We start from the raw sequence: 22,675 nt of genomic DNA, 5'->3' as shown, positions 1-22,675 counted from the left end.
GCCTCAGCCTCCCAAAGAGCTGGGAATAGGGGCATGAACCACTGTACCTGGCCTCTAGTGAGTTTTGATAGTAAAAAATCTATCTGGGTTGACAAGATGTTTTAGGTTCATCTTGTATATTTCATTCCCTTGATCTTGAATTAGCTCCTAGGACCCTTCATTTCCTTTGTGGGGAAAGAATATTTTAATACTAAAATCTAGGCACTGGAGATGCTCAATATTTCTAGACTTTTCTATGTCTTTTAATTGCATACAATTAGGAAATTTGTTCTGTTTCTTTGTTTTAAAATAAAATACATAATGAATTCATAGTGATACTTCTTTAAATCCAGCACTGAATGTCTTTCTGTCTCACAACTTTATTTCCTTTTTCCCACACAGAGGATCCCAGTTTTCAAGGACACCTGGGATGAGAGAATTTGAAAATCACATAATTGCTTATTTGCTTTATCCCACAATACAAATACTAATCTTAAATAAGAATATCAACATCATCACTAACACTATGATAACGTAAACAGTTTCAGATGTGAATTTTCATTTTTTGCCTTTCTTTTTGTCCTTAGGTTTTATCCCACCCAGGATGTACCTCATAAAAGGCACCTGGGTTTTTTCTGGATATGGGAACCTGTGGTAGAAGGGAGCCATCCGTCTCACCAGAAAACAGGTCTGTCACACATTGCCCTGTCCGTTTGGAATTTAGGGCCTTCTAGTCACAGCAGTAACAATCCAGAGAATCTTATTTTGATCTTGATCCAAGTTTAGGTTCCAAACTTCAAATCTGGCTGTCTCACATTGGGCCTAAGGAGTTCCCTTCAGTGTTGTGGCCTCTCTGTCCCTCTCTTGAATTGACAACAGATGCCTAACTAAAAGAATTAACAAATTCCTTGTATCAGAAGGTGAGAGGACGTTTCTCTTCATCTATTAGTGCAGAGGATATTGAATCTTCCCTTGGAAAGAAAGAATCTTTGGTCTGAAAACAAAGTCCATGCTTCACACCATTATGCCCACTGTCCAGGCCCAACTTCTGGAATCAGGGAGTCTAGAAAAAGCTTCATCCATCGAGTGGCCAAACAGCTCCTGGCTGAGGTCTATGCCACCAGCATCTCTCGTCTTCCTGTCTTGCTTAAGGCCTCCAGGAACCAATCAGCTCTGCTGAAGTGGGTGAGATCCAAAATTCAAAGAAGTGGGCACAACAATTGGTCATCTGAACCTCTAAGGAAGAAGGAAGTGTGAATCACATGTAATTAGAAATAGCTCAAGCATCTGACAAAGAACTGTGTGCCTGGGTGACTCGAAATGGCAGGGGGCATGTGCCTAAATATCTCAACAGTATTCTTATCCCTGCATCCCCCAGTGTTCTGTTCTTCTGCTGATAATGGTGTCACTCTGAGGGTCTCTGGAAAGTCCTGTGGAGGTTTATGCCCATGACTCAGGCATCCAACATGGATACAGTGCTAAGAAAAAACACTGAGCTCAATTTTAGACATGACATTAGCTAGAGCACATAATGGAAAGCAGGGCAAGGGAGGAAATATGTGTGAATTTAGGCACAAAAAGAAAGAATACGGGATTGGGATTTGACTTATCCTTCCCTTGTGGCTGGGCCAAGGGAAGGCCCAGAGTGCATGCGAGTGCCTGCAAATGCTCAGCTGTGGGCACAACTTCTCACATTCTGTGACATCCTCTGTTTCCTGGCCTGTTCCCATGGGACTCTTCTGTCCTAACCTTTCATCATGGATGGTCTCTGGGTGACTACTGAAGTGATTAAACTACTTCCTTAACTCTGATATGGACAGAGCCAAGGGACAGACTTGGATTTGCTGTCTTTCGCCTCCTCCCCGGCTTGTGCCTTTATCTTTTTCTGTATTAGTTCAAGAACCCATATGAGTCTCCAACTGACAGAAATAGAAGTCCAGGCTCCTCAGCCAGGCACCCAAGACTGTCCCATCCTGACTGCCTTTGAGGGCCCTGTATGATCCTCCCAGGCCAGCCAAATAGTGGGTCTGCCACCCTAAGATTTCCTGCTTACATTTTCTTCTGCACCACACCATGACCTTGGCAGTGCTCCTTCAGAGCCTAGTTTCATACTTACCTTTTCTCAATCTACAGGGACTTATTTTCCTTCTCAACCACAATAGCAACAGTCTACTCCATGCTCCTAGGACTCCCTAAGAACTTGTAGCCTATTGACATGTCTTGCTAATATTTCATGCATGCCTGTGTACATGTGTGTATGCAAGTGTATATCTTGACTCCCAACTGACTTACAAGCTCTCAAAGGTCAAAAGCCATTATTATCCTTCTTCGGAAAATCTCTGAAGTCACTAACACTATGTTTGTTTATATAACAGAATGTTAAGGAAGTTTTCCTGTTACTTGAGTATTGACAATTAGGATCTACAAATGAGGACAAAGTTCTGTACCCCAAATTTTGTGACAAGCCAAAAATATTTGGAAGGCAAGTGCCTGTTTGGGTTTTTAATAGCTCTGCTACCATATCTACCACCTTATCATCTCCCTCTTTTGCTTATTTATTTATGTAGATCTGACAATTGGGTGTGGGCTGAGGAGTGTGGAATGAGGAGAAGGATTGCTGGAAAATTATTTGAGTGGTGAGTTGTCAGCCTTTCTCATCTTAGTGGGGATGGAGAGGTCTGTGTTCCACAGGAAACAATCCTTAGATGAGGGTGGTTCCTATAAGAAAAGGGAGATAGACATTACATTTCCTGGCTGGAGGTCTTAATTAGCACAATTGGTTAACTTAATTAGCACAATTGATGATCTACCACTTGTACCTATTTGAGTAGCAAAGAAGAAAGGTGAGTAGAGATGCAAGTGTGGAGACTGGACTCAGCAGCAGAACATGGCCAAGTATATATGAGTTTCACGTAAGTTAAGTAGACCTGGAAGGTTCTTGGGATTGAACTGTCTTGCTGGTACCTCCTGCTGGCTGATGGATGTGATGACACTTGGCATAAGAGACTGGATATGAAACCATTAAGAGGTTTAGGAAGATGTCAAGCTGGGGTGGATTTCCCCTGTGCAGAGTGGAGGCCGCCTTCAAAGACCCAGTAAACGTACCCATAAGCCCCATTGGAGAGCCTGCACCGGGGTGCTTTTCTTACTGAGGGCAGTGACAGTCTAGGCAGGCAACAACCGTGCCAATTAAGTCAAAACTCTACTACTTTCTCCTTATTAGTACCTCCTGTTTGAGCACACCAGAGAAGAAAATGTCCTAAAAACAGGAGGAATGAAAAGGTGGAACATGCTCCCTCCCTTTTCTGGCCTGGCTAGGTCTGAATCTGGGGAAGAGCAGGAAGTGAAATGGACATTCATTTGGAAATGAGATTGAGGATTTAAATTGAGATTAGGAAGTTATAGAGCATATCCAACATATAAATAGGGGACAAGAGAAAGATCTGAGAGAACATCATTTAATACATCAGTGGAAGAAAAATTGTTTGATATGTGAACTCTACTGAGTACAAATAATTTAATAAACATGTTCTATTGACTACATGACACTGATAAAATTAATTATAATCTACTGATCTTCTCTCCCGACCACCTCCCCCCACCACTTATTTCCTCATGGAATGCAAAACTAGGGTAGTACTAGATTCCATTATATATCATAAGGCAGGGGGTTGTGATCACAGTGGGCTGAGCATCACCTGATGAGCTCATCAATAGACACGACATTGAATGAAAATATGTCTTCAGGGTCATGACGTTTACAAATTCTGTTCCATGATGTTCAGGATGCGTCTTGGAGCATCTTTAAGGGCTGTAGCAGTAGGTTAGAAGGGACACTTGATATATTTGGCTCTAGGCCCGCAGGCCTGGCTTAATCAGAGATTTCAAATATTTATTTATGTTTTTTGTAATTTTTGGAAAAAAATACTTCTATGGTTAAAAATAATTAAAATTCATTGGCCTAACATCTCCTAACCTAATGTGCACATCTACATTCCCATGGAGCTGTCACCATTCAAAAGACCTTCAGTGAATAAAACAATCAACCCCTATCTGCCAGACTCTAGGCTAGATTCTGGATACAAAGAAGAACACATAATTAGCAGGTTGATTTTTGGAGATTTTTCTCTTCTCCCTGCTTATTACCTGGAGTTACACAGGAAATTCAGAGAAAGAAGATTATAAAAATGTTTGGTGCAGATTAATGATTCCACCTTCTACCCTTGATCTGCAACATGCATGCAACTAGGAGACAGCTGGAAGGAAAGCAGGTATATTTCAAATTATCCAGATGCTCCTGGATTCCTATCTTAGCTGTGCACTGATAAATAGTTTCATAGATAAATTGGCAACTCAACACATTGTGTAATACCTAGAGGGAGCAAATAATCAATATTTGCCATATTTGATACCAGATATGAGTTCTTGGAGGCTTTGGGGTTGCCTCAGTGCTGCCCCCGTGCTGCCTCAATTTTTTGTGTTCTCTCCAAACACTAAAAGTGCCTACAGTAAAGCTGCTCTACTTGATAATGACAGAATTTCTTTTTGCTGCTTGAAAGTTATAGCAGGTGAGATTGCAGGACATGGAAGACTTTATCAATTTAATTTCCCATGGAATAGTAGCCTTGCATGGATGAGTAATAACCAGTCTTGAAAAGGATGAGCTTCAAATCATCATAGGAAAGTAAGACCCCCCAGACATACATCTTCAGCTGTAAAACAAATGGGCTGGAAAGGAAATAGAGAGCCTCTACTGGAAACAAGAAATATTGATTCATTAGTGTAATTTTAAAAAAAGAAAGAAAGAAAGAAAAAACGAAGAATCCAGTTTTCCCCTTTGGCACATGGTGGTTACTTTGCCAAGGAGTAGACAACAGGGAATTCAGGATTTGGGAAAATGCACAGTGAACTTGCCAACATCATCTTGAATCTTTCCTGTCTCCCCTTTCATTGCTTCATTTACAGAAATTCAGAAAATGTCCCACATCTATTTTGCTGTGCTTTTCTTCCACTCTTCCTTGCACCGAGGCCTACATTTTGGTCACATTAACTCCTTGAAGTGTCCCTCAAATTGTGCTCCTGTCTTGCTTGTCTCTGGGTCTTTAGTCCTGCTTTTCCCTCCTCCTGGAGCACCTGTCCTTACTTCTTACCTGGCTAATTCCCCCTCATCCTTTAGGTTTTTGCTCAGACATGATCCCCTCTGGGAAGATTTTCTCACTAGGCTGGATTGGCTGTCCTTCTTGACTCCCATCACAATGTTCCAACACAGTTAGATAAAGATCGGTTTAGGAGTCCGTCCACCTCCTTCTCAAGATCACAAGCTCCTTGAGCACAGTCAGAGCCAAGTTTGATGCTCTATGTGTCTGGTCAAATTCTGCACCTGGAGCAGGAGGTGTTCAGTTCACAGTATTTGAAGGAAAGATGAATGATGAGATGAATTAGTGCATTTTAGTTTCAAAAAAGGCTTCCCTGGAAGCAAACTTTGATGACTATGATTTAGCCATCTTCCTTGAACATCTGCCTATTGTCTTGTATACAGTTCATCAGATAACTCAATCAGCTAAGTATCTGCCAGACAGTGGGTGTTCAATGTTATCTGGCAAAGAGATGACCTGGTCAGACCTCACTTTTCTTCCCTGGATTTGTTGGACAACCGGTCTCCCTGTCCTCAGCTATTACCCATAGTGATCTTTCCAATACAATCATCTGGTCATGTCATGCACTAGCCTGGCATCCTCCCATGACCCCTCACTTCCAGCTGATTCATGTCTCAATACCTTAGCAAGACATCCAAGTCTTTTTGTGGTTGGAAACCAAATGGTCTTAATTAATCAGTGTTCTTTAGAGAAACAGAATCAGAGATTTATTATGAGGAATTCGTTCACGTGATTGTGGAGGTTGAGAAGTCTCATGATCTGCCATCTGCAAGCTGGAGACCCAGGCAAGCCAGTGCTATAATTCAGTCCAAGTCCAAAGGCCTGACAGGCAAGAAGCCTAGGATGTAATCTCAGTTCAAAGACCAGAGAAGATGAGATGGGATGTTCCAGCTCAACAAGGAAGGCAGGGAGCGAAAAGAAAAAATTGCTCCTTCCTCCAGCTTTTGTACTAATCAGGCCTCCAGAAGGAATTAAGATGGAAAGCAAGAGAAGAAGGGAGAGTAGAAAAAAATAGATATTTAAAACAAATTTGGCTCATTTTTATTATCTTAGACTTGGAATTGCAAGGTGGTCATATTATCAAGAAAATATGTGTTAGCTTAGTGAGATGGAGACACAGATACTGTTCTTAACTAGGTACTAAGGCCAAGCTCAAATGTCACCTCCTCCATGGCCATGTCTGATCATTCCAGCCTTTGTTTTGCTTTTTCTAGTCTGAATAAAATTGGCATCTCTAGCTTGAGCCCTGAATTGATGACTATCTATCTTAATTAGTGCCTTTTTTCATGTCTCTGCAGTGGGCTCTTTGCCCACTCTGGACAGATGTCCTGCCTTATGATAAATATAGTCTCACAGCAGATAGCACCAGGCTGGGCACTTCATGTGATGATCGACTGATACCAAAGCATGTAGACACCCCTGGCCACAGTATTATATATGTGGTCTCATTTGATTCTTTCGACAACCTTCTAAATGTAGATATTGTTTTTCAATTGAGAAAATTGAGAGATTAAATCACCTGCCCAAGGGCCGCATAGTTCATTACAGATAAAACTGGAAGCCTACCAGGATTTAGCCTGTGCTATTTCTCCTGTACCCCTGACTTGAAGAATGTGTTCCTGGAAGAGGAATACTCAGAGCCAGGCTCAGTGGCCATTGATGGTGGACATGGAATCCTGCTTCTGAAACGATTTCCATTCTCAGGCTCTTACATATGCTACTGCTTCAAACTGACTTCCAAGTATGAGCAGCAGGTGCTTTTTCACCTCAGAGGCCATTAGGAGGTCATGATGGGGAATTCTGGATCCCATAATTGCACCAAAGTTTACTGGATGGGAATAGGACAGGGCTTTTTGCTCTTCTGTGCTGTCTTTTAGGACACAGAATGGCTGGGGGAAAACAGAAGCAAGGCAGGCAAGGAGTGTGATGTTCTCACCAGTGGTAGACCTGATGCCCCTTCCCTCGAGCTCATCGTGTGTGGCAGATTAGCATTCTAGAGCAAAAAATTGCATATCCTCCTTGTTTAAGGAAAAACTCTTTATTTCCAGACATTTACATTTATTTATTTATTATTGTATTTATTTATTTAATTTATTTATTTATGAGAGTCTCGCTTTGTCACCCAGGCTGGAGTGCAATAATGTGATCTCAGCTCACTGCAACGTCTGTCTCCCAGGTTCAAGTGATTCTCCCACTTCAGCCTCCCGAGTAGCTGGGAATACAGGAGCCCGCCATCATGCCTGGCTAATTTTCATATTTCTGTAGAAACGGGGTTTCACCATGTTGATCAGGCTGGTCTTGAACTCCTGACCTCAGATGATCCACCGGCCTGGGACTCCCAAAGTGCTAGGATTACAGGCATGAGCCACCGTACCCAGCCCAGATATTTGCATTTAAAAGTTCTTTCTTGATAAGAAAGAACATCATGGTTTTTGAGACGCTTAATATTATGCGTCAACGTGACTGAGGTAGGAGATGTCCAGATGGGTTGTGAAACGTTATTTCTGAGCATGTCTGTAAGGGTGTTTCCGGAAGAGGTGGGCATTTGAATTGGTGGACTGAATAAAGAAGACCCACCCTCACCAATGGGGCAGGCATATTCCAATTCATTGAGGGCCCAGATAGGACAAAAAGAAAGGGAAAATTCTCTCTCTCTTGTTGAGCTGGAATATCCATCAGCTCCTGCCCTCAGACATCATTGCCCCTTGTTCTTGGACCTTTATTTATTTTTGTTGTTGTTTTCTTCTAAGTTCTTATTTTGAAGTAAGTCTAGACTTACATATGTGCACAAATGGTACAGAGAATTCCCTCAGCCTTTTCACCTAGCATCCTCTAATGATAATCTTATGTAATCATAGCTTAATTATAGAAACCAGGAATTTAACTGTGATTTGATAGTATTAACCAATTACCATTTAACCCTTGGCAGTCTTCTAATATATTTTTCTTTTTTTTCCAAGTTTTATTTTAGGTTCAGGGGTAAAAGTGCAGGTTTGTTACATAGGTAAACTGGTGTCATGGGGGTTGTTTATATAGATTATCTCATCACCCAGGTATTAATCCTAGTACCTATTAGTGATTTATCCTGATCCTCTCCCTCTTCCCACCTGCCACCTTCCAAAAGGCCCCAGTGTGTGTTGTTCCCTTCTATGTGAGTCTTTAGATTTAGGTTGGGGGTTATATCATCAGTTCTCCTGGTTCTCAGGCCTTCAGACTCCCTGGAGAACATTGACTAATATTTATTTTTACATTATTTATTTTTTTCAACAAAGAATTGTAAAGAAGATAAAAGCTGCTTATATAGAAAGAGGCTAGAGGAAACAAATGTTACTATGTAACTAGTGGTTATCTCTGTTAGAGAGGCTTTTAGCTTTTAAACATACTTGGGATCATGGTTTATTTGTCTACAATTTTGAAACTTGTTTTATTCATTTAATACTTCATATACTTCTTATATCCTTAAATATTCTTTGTGAGCATAATTTTTAATGACAGCATCATAATTACTTTATAGACATGCCATAATTTGCTATCATTTCTTTTACACTGGACACTTAAATTGCTTACAGTGGTGTTTCACTGAGTGCCTAGTAGCTGTATTGATGGTTTTGTTCTCTTAGTGGCTACTGGGAGGTTACCCAATGTCAGTCACCTAAGGCCATCTTGAATAGTCATTGCCCAGTGGCATTCTGAGTTTCTATGTATTTGTCACCCAGTGATACCCCATGAGCTCTTGCAAATCTCCCCTGGGAGGTCATTATAGCTGAACAAGAGTCCATGAGGATTTCAAACATAGTCTTCAGCACATTTACGCTTTCAAGGAATCAATTGTCCTTCTCCAACTAAGTTTTCTGAATTAATGCAGTTCTCCAGGCCTATGGGGAAATGAGATCTCTTATTTAATGATGTGCCATCCTCATGTACTGCTGCTTTCCACTTCACCCAACAGAGGTTTAATAATAATATTCTCTTTTGTTTGTTTTCTTGTGGATTGTTCTTGTGGAATAATGATGTTCGCACCTCCAGGACAGTTAATATCCAAGCCTGAAATGGAGGCTGCATTGTTGAAAACATTGTGATTATGTAAATTGAATCAAACTTTCCTCTCTGGCAAAGTTTGTTGCCATCCTTTTGAATTCATTCAGTGCTTTATTCTTATCACTATCTCAGTAGAGTAGGCTGGTAAAGTTACTGCTGTATTATTATGAAATGAAATTGAGGCCAGGTGCGGTGGCTCACGCCTGTAATCTCAGCACTTTGGGAGATCGAAGCAGGCGGATCACTTGAGGTCAGCATTTTGAGACCAGCCTGGCCAACATGATGAATCCTCGTCTCTACTAAAAATACAAAAATTATCTGCGCATGGTGGCAGGCGCCTGTAATCCCAGCTACTTGGGAGACTGAGGCAGGAGAATCTCTTGAACTTGGGAGGCAGAGGTTGCAGTGAGCCGAGATCATTCCATTGCACTCCTGCCTGGGCTATAGAGTGAGACTGTGTCTCAAAAAAAAAAAAAAAAAGGAAATTGAGACATGGCACAGAAGTGAGAAAGATTTTCAAGTAAACAGCTATGAAATTATTCCGATTCAGTTGAGGGGCCCATCCACTTGGCTCTTTGGCCTTGAGAGCAGCATATGCTGCTATCCTTCATGTGCTCCTCTGGTTTCCTGGGCTTGCCTTCCTTGGAGAAGTATATTCTCTGGGTCTTCTCTATGTCTCATAATCTGAAATGGAAATTATGAAACATTTAGAGACCTTGGAGCCAAAGATGGGCCTCAGTACTAGTAATACTATTGATGAGAAAATAACATCAATGATGTGGACGCATTGCATTTTCTTAGTCTGGTGGATAGCATCTTTGGAAAACTTTGCTATTCATATTGATCTGGATCATATGGTGTAAAACAAATGAATGTTGTTGCTGTGCAACCACAGCTTCAAGACAGTTGTTTGTCATCAGTATGCTGCCACGAAGCCCCTTTGGTGTGCAAATTCTGAATCTGCTTAAAGCAATGGCTTTTAATCGATTTTTGGATTATGGCTCTCTGGGACTCAGTGGATCCTCTGGAAGAAAAAGCTGCATACGCCCACATTTCTTTACAGAATTTCAGGGAGTTTACATAGCCCCTGAAGCCAAGTTAAAGCAAAGCAAAACAAAATAGTAAAAACCCTTCTGAACAGGTCCAAGTACTGTCTAGAAGAGGACACCAAGGACCAGGAAAATAAGTGGTTCATTTAAGTCTATTTAGCAAGGTACCAACAGAGTTGAGACTAGAATTCAAGCTACTAAACATTGCTTTTCCCCAATTTTAATGACTTGGTTTTTTAAGTGACATATAACCAGGGGTTATATTCAAAATATTGATCAGTCAGTATAGCTCAGGAACAGAGCAGATCTGATGAATCCATTGATTATCTCTATCACTGGGGGTCCTTGCTTGAAGGCACATGTTCCCTGAGATAGGAAAAGGCCTGGGAAATAGCCAAGACCTTAACTCCAAGGGGCAGATTTCTAAGCACAACAGCAGCAGCTGATGTGGCAGGCAGGGCCATGATCTGCCCAGGTCAGCAGTTTGCTTCTCCATCAACAGGATTGGGCATCCAAGCCTGAATCTGAAACGGGGCCCACTTGGTGCTGAGAGCCTGATCATCAGCTACCCTGAGCTCAGAGATGATTCTTTGAATAATGTGCAGTTTAAGGTTTGCTGGGAGACAGAGCAATTGATTCGGCTTTCCTAGGCAAAGACTTCAAATTAGGCAATTGAGTTTTGGATGTGGTTTAAACCACAGTCTCCAGAGAGTCATATACAGCAACATCAGCCTTAAGAATCCAGCATGTAGACAATGCTGGCAGGGTCTGTGGTGTGGTTTGCAGAATCTCTTTCTCTGTGAGATGCTTCCCACGAAGCAAGAATTCCCAACCTCTTAGGGTTAGCAAACATTAACTCTGTGATCAGATCCAGAACTCATCTAATACAAATCCAGTCCCATCTGCCCTGCTCATCTGCCCCCTTTCCCTCCATTTTATAGTTATGGAAACAGAATCTCAAGGAAGAAAAGTCATGAACTCAAGGTGTTGCAGATTTTGTGTTGAAACTCAGTTCTACAGCTTCAAGCCCAGTGTTATTCACATTGCTTGATTAGTGGGTGTGATGGTTAATATTGTCAACTTGATTGGATTGAAGGATGCAAAGTATTGTTCCTGGGTATGTCTGTGAGGGTGTTGCTAGATGAGATTAACATTTGAGTCAGTGGACTGGGAGGGGCAGAACCACCCTCATCTGGGAAGGCACCATCCAATCGGCTATCAGCGCAGCTAGAAAAATCAAGCAGAAGGTGGAATGAGCTGACTTGCTGAGACTTCTGGCCTTCATCTTTCTCCCATGCTGGATGCTTCTTTCCCTTCCTCCTACCCTTGAACATCAGACTTCAGGCTTTTGGACTCTTGGACTTATACCAGTGGTTTGACAGGGGCTCTTGGGCTTTTGACCACAGACTGAAGGCTGCACGATGTCGGCTTCCCTACTTTTAAGATTTTGGGACTCAGACTGAGCCACTACTGGTGATTCCTCATCTTGCACACGGCCTATCCTGGGACTTCACTTTGTGATCCTGTGAGTCAATTCTCCTTAATAAACTCTCTTTCATTTATAGATAGATATATATGCGCATATATACACACACACATTTATATACATATACACATATATACACATATATATATGTATGTACACACATACATATATACATATATCTCCTATTAGTTCTGTCTCTCTAGAGAACCCTGACTAATACAGTGGGTCTTTTTAAAAATACCATCTTTAAAAAGGTATTTTTGTAGCAACTTTTAAAAACACATTCTCTTCTATTCCTTTATGTATTTTATGGCAAAACATTTTAAAAGTCTTAAGTCAGAGCAGATTCAGTGGGATCGTGCCCTTGCAGGGAAGTCAACACTGCCTCCTTGAAAATATACCCTTTAAAGTGAATTTACCTGATTTTGCAGTGGACAAAATTGTTTGGGGTTGCATGTAAGCAAAGGTCCTGTGCCCTGGGGTCTTACCTCACCAATGCTGCAGAGGATCATTCTGAGGCCAGGCCATAATTTGTCCAGTGATGCATGCAACTCTGAAGGATTCCAAAGCATTTTATTTAGCATTTTATTGCCCTAATCTTTTCAAGATGACAAAGGAGATATTTCCTGCACCCTAGTGTTTCTCAACACAAATATTAGCTTGGAGTGCTTCATTCTATTTCACCCTCCAAAGGAATCTGTTATTGAAATTTTGGAAACAGAGATGAACAAACCCATCTCCCAATCCATTTACTGCAATTCCTAATTACTCCATGCTGTTTGTCTTTCTAGGACATTTTTGTGTTCAAGTTGATGTCTCGAGTAGGTAAAGTTCTCTGGATTATGTTAACAGGATTATCACAAATCCTCTCTCTAATAGTTCTGCAGGGATTGGCATTTATCAAACTACTGGTTTCAGCTGCCACATTCTCCATATTTATGATATCTGCATATGAAAACTAGAGTTCTATTTGCATAGGGATTAAAACATGGTATGAGTCTTCCTACAGCTTATGTTCCCCAATGTAGAGGCAAAAATGGGCTACCTTTTCTATGTGCTGTCAGTTTTATTTATGGCTTAAAATATAGTAATTTTTATTTATATTTTTATGATTATAAAAGTGGTATATACTCATTGTAAAATTTGGAAAATGGAAAATAAGAACAACCTCTCCACAATCTTACCACCAATTCCATTTTGCTGTGCTTACATTCCTTCTGTTTCCCCCAGAAATTATCTGCATACAGCATATAAATTTTATCCTTTTATTTAACATGACAATATATGCCTTTTACAATGTTTTATTTTATTTATTTATTTATTTTTTTAATTTTAATTTTTATTTTTTTTTGAGACAGAGTCTTGCTCTGTTGCCCAGACTGGAGTGCAGTGGCCGGATCTCAGCTCACTGCAAGCTCCGCCTTCTGGGTTCATGCCATTCTCCTGCCTCAGCCTCCTGAGTAGCTGGGACTACAGGCGCCCGCCACCTCGTCCGGCTAGTTTTTTGTGTGTGTTTTTTTAGTAGAGACGGGGTTTCACCGTGTTAGCCAGGATGGTCTCGATCTCCTGACCTCGTGATCCGCCCGTCTCGGCCTCCCAAAGTGCTGGGATTACAGGCTTGAGCCACCGCGCCCGGCCCTACAATGTTTTAAATACAATGTTTATATACCATTTTTAAGGGCTGCATCATATTCCGTAATGCGAGTACACCATAGTTAATCGGGAGCTACAGTGTTTCTTTTTATTGTTTTTGCTACTGTAGACATTACTGCTTTGAAGACTTTGTGTAGACTAAATGTGGGTAATAGCCCTCAAATGCCTCCTCAGAAGTGGCATAACTAGTCCAAAAGGTTCTTTTTTGAGGTTCTTGATGTAAACGACTGGTTTACTCTCTAAGAAAGTTGAATCAGTTTATACAGTCACTAGCATATTATAAGAATGTTTATTACATGCCAGTTTCACCAGATCTGAGATACAGATACATACATATACCCATTCACATGCATACATATATGTACACATTATATTTATTTCTTTTCAAATTTTACAGACAAGAGTCATCTCTCATTGTTATATAAATGTAAACATATTTGATTACAAATGGGGTCAAACTTTTTCCATATAATTTTTTTGTTTGTTTGTTTGAGAAGGAGTCTTGCTCTGTTGCCCAGGCTAGAGTGCAGTGGCCTGATCTTGGCTCACTGCAAGCTCCGCCTCCCGGGTTCACGCCATTCTCCTGCCTCAGCTTTGAGTAGCTGGGACTACAGGCGCCGGCCACCACGCCCAGCTAATTTTTTTGTATTTTGTTTAGTAGAGACGGGATTTCACCGTGTTAGCCAGGATGGTCTCAATCTCCTGACCTCGTGATCCACCCGCCTCGGCCTCCCACGGTGCTAGGATTACAGGCGTTATTTTTTAACTAACTATATTTCTTTTTCTGTGAACTATCTCTTCCAGTCATTTCATGGGTTGTATTTTAAGACTGAAGCTGAGCACCATGAGAATGCCATTGTACCAGCTTGTTTGTCTATAAGACAACAGAACTTCAAAGCCACGAGGTGCCTGCCTTTCTTCCAATCAAGTAGACTCTACTAGTCATCTGTAGAGATGCATGAGCTTGGAGCATTTCCTTGTATTTAAGCTGAGGTAAGTTTTCCCATGTATGACTGCAGAAAACGTGGCTTAAATGAACCCCTACAGAAATGCCAAATGTCCTGCTAGCCATGGGGTCTCGTTTGGAACAACTGAAAGAACGCTCTGTCATCAGCCTGGAGGTCATTCTAAGAGGTGGGCAATCACAAGAGCTCATCTAGCACGGTGGAGGGGTTCGGCAAAGATCTTGCACCACAGATGCCTGTCATGAGAGGACTGTGCCTGAGGCCTTGGTTTAATTGGCATCTTCCTGCTCCTTCTCTGCTCCCATGGAAAAGCAAATCAACTTGGAACATTTAAATGGAGCTTTCTCTGAAGTCTCCTGCCCAGTGTTCTCTCTGAGAAATAAAAGATCCATCTTGAGGGGCTTAAGTAACTGGAAATATATGACACTTGGCATTTCCAGCTTCATGGAAAGGAATCAAAGAGAAAGGAGGGTGGGAACGGCTGCTTTTTGCATAGCCGTCATCCCCTCAGTGGATCAGTACCCTTCCCAATTGTGCTTGCGTGCCTGTATGTGTATTGTGTGTGTTGCGTGTGTTCTTGGTTGACAGAGTTCAACTGCTTTGTAGAGCACCAAAGAGTGAAATTAGTCAATATTAAATTTTAGAAAGTTAATGTGATCATTTCATTAATTCCTTGCATTTCATTTAAAAAACAAATGTGCCCTCCTGTACTTACATGCTGCCAAGACTTGAAACAGACATTTACCGTCTTAAGAAAACTGAGGTCTGGGAGAAGTCGTTTATCAAACTCTGAAGGTAAGTTGAACTATTGGTCTCTAAATTTCTTTGCAAATCATATTTTGGATACTTTTAGACTTTATGACCCACCCTCAGAAGGAGACAGCCTTTGCTATGTTTTTCCATATTAGGATCTCATCTGCTTATAATTTGTTGTCTAGTCTCCTTGTGACCGGGGATACTGCATATTTGAGATGGATGGCTGGGTTAGGGGTACAATCTGTGACTTGGTAGCAGTTTTTTCTCTTTATGAGCCCAGAGTTAAGGTTTTCTTGATTAGTTCTACATGGAAACTGTCCCAGATACAGTCACCATCTCTTTTTGACCCCAACCCAGGGTGGTATATTTTGCGGCTCTGTAGAGCTTCCCATCTGATTTTAGTTTAAATTGACACCCCACATAAAAATAAGTTGAGATGTCCATTTACCAGCATGAAGTTCTGGGAACTGGAGTCCCATAAAGAGCTTAGATCACATGGCCAGGTCAAAACAAGAAATAAATCTGTGTGTACTTACAGCTGGAGGCCACCAAAATTATGTGTGTGGGTGGTTTCTTATGGGATAGAGGGAAGATAACTCAAAAACAAAATACAAAAACGATAAATCCCAGTATTTCCTTCTGAGCATGGAATAAATTTGGAAAAATTCATTCAGTCATTCATTCAGTGTTTATTGAGTGCCCTGATATGCCAGCCTGCAATTGTGCCTGGCACTAACAACAGTGAGACAAGATGATGTGTGTTTTGTCAGGGTTCAAGGTTCACTGCAGGGGCCACAGGTTAAAGTAGGTGCTAAAAGAAAAAACAGTAAGCAGGCAAAGGGATACCTGGAGAGCTTGAATCTTGGAGACAGTGCAGATTCTCAGGCTGCAGCGATGTATATTAGTTTCCCATTTTGTATAACAAATTGTGTTACACAATATCACAAACTTAATAACTCCAAACAAGACAGATTTATTCTCTTACTGTTCTGGAGGTCAGAAGTCCTAAAATGGGTGAGCAGGGCGACATTTCTTTCAGTTGTTCTTGGGGAGAATCACTTCCTTGCCTTTCCTAGCTTGTAGAGGCCGCCTGCATTCCTTGGCTCAAGTCCACTCTCAACACTGCAAAGCCAGCAGCACAGTATCTTCTAATCTCTCTCTCTTTGTCCCTGTGCTTCCCTTGTCACACTGACTTTTGTATAAGGACCCTCATGATTATATTGTATCCATCTGGCTAGATAATCCCATCTTGAGATAAAATGGGATAATCTCCCATCTCAAGATCCTTAATTACATCTGCAAAGTCTCTTTTGCCCTATAAGGAGCATATTCACAGGTTCTGAAGGAGGACTATCATATAGGCCATAGTATAATAGCAAGGAAAGTGGATATTTTCGATAACAATATAGATTATCCTTTATGGTTATTTGTCTTTGGGATAAGGACAAAAGGAGAAGAGGATAGTGATTCCTCTCAAGCTCCATCTTGGTGCTCCTTCCCCTCCAAGATCAGAATACACGTGGATGGTTATGTCCAATACAATTGCAGAGAGGGCGATTACAAATAAAGGGATGAAAGGCTGGGGGACCCCTGATTTAGGGGAACTCTCATGGGAAATATCTATAGTCAGTGAAAGTGCAGTCTCAGGCAGGCCCACATTAATAAGCCCCTAATTAGTGTGCTTATGGAGGAAGGCGCCATGTTGACTGAGGCACAATGGGTATTTCTTCCAAAGGATTGCTTTTGGGCTTACTCTGTTGGGTCTGTGGGGCAGCACAGTGAGCCAGTTAGCTCTCCTGTCACCCTACCCCCACCCGACACACATATGCACCAACACAAACACAGGCATACTCACTAGCATACATATGCAGACACAGACACACACTTTCACATTTATGTACATATACGTGGTGATCTTTCCCCTACAAATATTTTTAATTGATATAATTAATATAGTTAATGTTTTTGAGCAGTTTTAGACTTATAGAAAAGTTTAGCAGCAAGTGTAAAGAGTTCCAATATTCTCCCTCATCCCCCACAATTTCCCTTCTTCTTAACCTCTTGCGTTTGTTAAAATTGATGAGCCAATATTAATATATTATTATTAAGTAAAGTCTATAGTTTACATTAACATTCACTCTTTGTATGATACATTCTGCAGATTTTTGACAAATGTATAATGACGTGTAGCCACCATTACTGTACCACACACGATAGTTTTACCAGCCTAAAAATTCCCTGTGTTCTACTCCCATCATTTAAAATATTTCTCTTCTGGGAAGTTCAGTAAAGTTTTGAACCCCTTTTCACTAATTAATATGTAGCTTCTCCCAGACTCTATAGTCTAGTGTTCTTGAGTGTGGTATGCCTTATCACGCTATATGAGAATAGTTCAAGCTTGTAGCAGAAGCTTTTACTTCTTTTAGCAGAATTAGCAAAAGCTTTTACTTGTGAGGGATTTCTTTTCTGTCCTGAGGTCAGTGGTATACTGAGCCTGCTCATACTTGGCCTGTGAGACCTCACTGTATGCATTTCTTTCCAATTCTGAGTTCAGAGAGGTCCAGCTGATAGTCTGAAATCAGGCATGATAGAAGACCATGGGACATTTAGACCATGGACATCAGCAAATGCTACAAATCAGGGTTTGTTTTTTCCCTCTCAGAGAGCCAGCTATTAAACATTGACCAGACACTTTCTGGAGTTCTCCCTTTGTCTGTCTCTTCATGGCTGCGAAATAGCAAAACTAAAGCATTTGCCTGGGATTCAGAGATGGAAGCCATAGGCTGGGTCAACTCAGTGGTCTGTGTCCTTGATGAGTTTGTAGAGAAGCACCATCCCGCAAACCCCGGACTATTCATCTGTGGACTTATCAACAGGAAGATAAACTATATTGTTTAAGCTGTTGTATTGTGAGACCTTTTTGTTGTAGTTGCTTATCCTGTACCCATGAATTAGAGTCAGCTAATTCTTGCCTGTGTACTTTTGCCCAACACTCATTCACCTGCCCCCCTCCCAGATTTAGAATGATAATGTACATGTAAGATGCATCTATTGTTACTCTTTGCAATCCATTTTCTAAAAGAAGCTAGAATGACCTTTTAAAATATTAATCAGATCACTGATTAAAACCTTAAAATGTTCCAATGGCTTCTTATTGATCAAGCCCCTCTTTGCCCTTCCTGCCCCCTCTTATGTCTTTCTCCCTCTCACTTACCAGGTTCTGGTGATGCTGGTCTTCCTTCTGTTTCTGGTACCACTGAGCCTGCCTGCCTGTGGCACCTTGCACTTGACATTTCCTCTGCTAGGAGTTAGGCTGACTCTTTATCGTCTAGGTACTACCTCTTCCCTGAGCCACCAACCTCAAGGGGCCTTTCTCACTGCTTTTTTTTTCTAATTTTTATAGTATAAGATAGCATTTGTCATCACCTGAAAGGATTTTGTTATTGATTGGATTCCTTATTGATAACCTGTCCCTCCTCAGCCAGATCATAAGATCAGTGAAGGGACATCTGTCTATCGTATCTACTTTTAAGCACCATGTGTATACTGGCGGACGACCAGCGTAGACACTCAATAAATATTTGCCAAGTGAATACCTGATTATCCAAAAGAACAGTATCAGCCTTGACTCTGTCCTCAAAGAGCTTCAAATCCATCTGCTGGTGACTTTGAAGCCAGGCTGTCAGTAAGATGAGGGCAGTTTCTCGTGGCGCACTCTGTGACACAGTCTGCAGGGGACAAACTTCACTTTACAAAGCAGGAATTAATTACAATACCAAAGTAACCCAATTTATTTATGTAAATTAATTGAATTTAACTTAATTTCCAACTAGACTGGTCCACTCACTAACCTCCACCCGATTTAAGGAATTTTCCGCTTCATGAGAAGGTGAACAGAAAAAAATTGTGATTCATATTTTCATCAAGTTTATTAGAAACCAGGGATGATTCTGCAGCTATTGATGTCACAGTGGGGAGAGAGAGAGGAGGGCAGTGGCTTTTCTGAGCTGATCTCTAGCCTGACTCAGTTGACTTTTACTAAATATCTTTCTTGGTGAAGCTGAAGAAGTTGTCTTGCTTTCATCAGCCTGAAAGGGAAGCTCATCAGCCGGAAGGTGGAACTTCTGGCAGCTGCTTCCCAAAAATCCCCTTGATTTGCACTGAAACATTCAAGCCCAGGTTTTGAAAAGATTGAAATGTCTTTAGAAATCTTTGCACTGTCTTTATTCCAGGGCTACTGCAGTCTCTGGCACTCCAGACTCAGACTGGCACAGAAACCTTCTACTCTGAATCATTGGTGCCTTTTCCATTAGCCTGTAGGTACCCACAAAATATGCAGAGAAGATGTCTCTTGCTGTGTTGATTTCCCTCATTCTCTCTACTCAGGAAAGGGAGAATATCCCCAGCTCCATTTCAAGCTGTCATTATGAACAGTAGTGAAGGAGTGGATTTGCCTAATAGCTGTCAGAGCTAACACCGGGCAGTGTCAGCAGCGGAGCTGGAGCTACCTTTGGTGGAGCAACTTTCCTTTTCCTCAATCCTGGGTTCCCTCCTACTGGTCTGAACCAGTGACGCAGATGGCAAGCGAAACAGGTGAGTTACTCATCAGCTGCTGCTTCCTTCAGCAAATGGTGAGAATGAGCAAGAGCTATCTTTTGTAAGGCTTACCTGAACCCATGGCAATAGGGAGTAGGTGTATAGGGTTTGTTTCAAGGTGACCGTACTCAGGGAGGAGTCTTCTGTGAGCGACACAGGGAATTTGGTTTCTCTCCTTCATTACCATAGAACAGCTCCTCTGTATTGACGGTCTCCCTCACTGACAAACCATCAATAGGCTCTCATGATAGAGGTTTTCCAATGATAGAAAACACAAAATGTGAGAGTCCACCGAATAAAACCCTTTAAATAAGTGCTCTAACTTTGGACATTCCTATTTACGATTTATATTACTGTTTACCATGGAAAACAGTATGTGAAAAAACACCACGGAGCTTTATAGATTTTTCAACATTTTGGACAGAAATCCACTCTGTCTCCATTATTCCACTCTATTATTGCAATCGAAGACTGCAAACACTTGGCATATGGATTCACTTCCTATGCCTTTGCCACATCAGACATTGCTGAATGATCACAGCATTCTTTCTTGTTGATACAGTGGGAGAATCCCTCTGAACACAGTGTTCTCCACTATAATCGATCAGAAATGTCATGAAATGAAACCCATTTGCCATCCCTGTTCTAAGTTAGTGAGGCCTTACTGTATGTGTGTAAGCCCAGGTGTCCCCTGGAATGGCCTGACCTGACATGCTCTATATGTTCTCATTTTCTAACTTTCAATTCCAGACTCACCTTTGGGGGACACAGACTCCTGCCCAAAGTGAATCAAGTATCCTGCTTTTCTCTCTCACCAGTGTTTCTCTCTGGGGTCACTAAAGTGTGGACCAAAGGGGCAGCTGCAAAACCTTGCTGGGAGCAACTGTTTCTGTGGCCTTTAAAAGTCGAGTCCTAATAGGAAACCAGTGCTCCCAAAGACAAGCGCATTGGAAACTAAATCTAGCTCAGGCATCCTTAATGAATCTGTGGTGCACAGATCTGGCCTTGAGCCATTTTCTGTAACATTCTCATTGATCTTATTTCAGAGAATAGTACCAGTTTTGCAGCAAATTACAAAGAAGGCCTGGTTTCTGAAATTAGCCAAAGGCCAATTAAGGTTTCTCAGGGTTCTTTCCGACTGCAGCATCATCATAAATGACTCTGTGGTGTAGTGGAGGACTGGCATTTTCTAAGCCGGTATCACATTTTGGGCATGATTAAAATCTTCATCTCAGTTACCTGCCTGACCAACCGTCAGTAGCCATGAAACAAAAGGATTACAGTCGATTTACATCCATTAACAAAATGACTCAAAACCCTATCGGTTTAGCCTCAGTGGGGCTTAATCTGATTTTCAGAAGGGAAGAGGAGATGCACAATTAAAGGAAAGAGGAAAGGCAGAAAAGAAATTCAAATGAGAATTTGCTTTGAAGCCCAGGGCTTTTTTGGTTTGGTCATTTTCATAAGGATTTATTAAGTGCCTGTCGGGCTCTTATCACTACAGTAGACCCTGAAAGGGTACAGAGGAAGGAGAAAATGCTAACAATGCCTGTCCTTGAAATTTGCAGGGCGGTATGGGAGAAATACCATATACTGAGGAAGCAGGCAGAGAACTAGCAAATTTGTGCTAGCAGGAATTTCTTCAACATCCTTTAAGTGCCTGGCACTGCTAAGAAAGAAAATAAGAAAAAGGAAAAATCATATTTAAAGTCAATATTTAAATGACTCTTACCATGTGCTTTGCATTAAGGCTTTTGTAAGTGGTGACTCAGTCTTCACAACAACTCTATTCTGTGCATTCCATGGTTATTCCCATTTTTCAGATCAGCAAAGAAGCCCAAAGAAGCAAAGAAACTTGCCCAGGATCACACAAATCAGCAACAGGAGCTGGGATTTGCACACAGTGAGTCAGGCCATAGAACCTGAGATCATAGTCATTATTCTCCCAAGGCCATGGGGTAGTTGAGGATTTGCATTCTCCCTGGGGAGGTAGAAGAGCTAGAGGTAGAGGATGAAAAAATGAAGGCAAGATGATGGTGTCAGGAAGGGGGAGGGACCTGGGCTAAACTTTGGGCATGGATGTGTACAGGGTGGGGAGAAGCTCTGCACTGGTGGGAAGAAAAGGTTCCAGACCAAGAGAAGAGCAGGAGCAGAGGTAACTGAGAGCATGACTGCAGGTAGAGACTAAGGGGTTTGTAGCTGTTCAAGGAAGAGGACTCATTAAATCAAAGGCTGTATTCGTGCAAGGTCAGGGAATATAGCACTGGGGACAGAACAAGGACTTGGAATCTAACAGACCTAGGTTTAAAGTTTGACTTTACCACATGTTCCCTGAGTGATTTTGAGCAAGTTACCTAAGCTTTATTGACCAATTTCCCCAAAAGGAAAATAAGAAGAATGGCTATGGAAGAATAGGGAGAATATTGCATCTTGCAAGGAATTCACCTATTTACTTATTCAAAAATGTTCACTGAGTGCCAATTGTGTGCCACGTGCTGCCGTATATGTTGAAACAATGAACAAGAGTCACATGGTCACTACCTTCCTAGAGTTTGCATTGCAGCTGGTGAGGCAAGCTAACAAATAAGCAGAAAAATTTTCAGATGATGAGAGGAGTTTTGAAGAAAAACTCAGAAGGCACCTGGAATCAATGTCTTTTACAGTGTCTAGGACAATGTTTGGCATGTAGGATGCAAACATTTTACATGACACCAAGTAGCACCATCTTGGAATTCAGCATATGAGAGGAAACCATGGTGTCAGATCTCTTCACTATCCACTCAGAAGGCATTTCTCCTTTCTCCCTTCCTCCTTGCTTAAAAATATTTACTCAAGATTCGTCTTCCAGCATAGGAAAATATCCCCACTTCTTTCAAAGCACATGGCAGCTAATCATGGTAATCCCATTTGCCTTGCCAGGGACTGGTTTAGGGGAAGTCATATGATTCAGGTCTGACAGAGAAGATGTGAGGGGAATTCCACAGAGGGGACTTCTGG

The 22,675-nt window shown here is 41.5% G+C and overlaps 1 long non-coding RNA gene across 1 annotated transcript in view; it reads left to right on the top strand.

Moving 5' to 3' along the window:
• Window positions 1–19,673, top strand: part of LOC117064428 — a 55,442-nt gene extending 35,769 nt beyond the window's left edge. Inside the window, exons 7-8 of the long non-coding RNA XR_004429454.1 lie at window positions 14,166–14,354; window positions 19,469–19,673. This is a non-coding gene — a long non-coding RNA (uncharacterized LOC117064428). The remainder of the gene's footprint in view (window positions 1–14,165; window positions 14,355–19,468) is intronic.
• The last annotated feature ends 3,002 nt before the right edge of the window (window positions 19,674–22,675 follow it).

The sequence above is a fragment of the Trachypithecus francoisi genome, unplaced genomic scaffold (genome assembly GCF_009764315.1).
Source record: "Trachypithecus francoisi isolate TF-2019V2 unplaced genomic scaffold, Tfra_2.0 Contig01579, whole genome shotgun sequence".
NCBI classification, from domain to species: domain Eukaryota; kingdom Metazoa; phylum Chordata; class Mammalia; order Primates; family Cercopithecidae; genus Trachypithecus; species Trachypithecus francoisi.
This window is presented reverse-complemented; position numbering and strand designations above follow the sequence as displayed.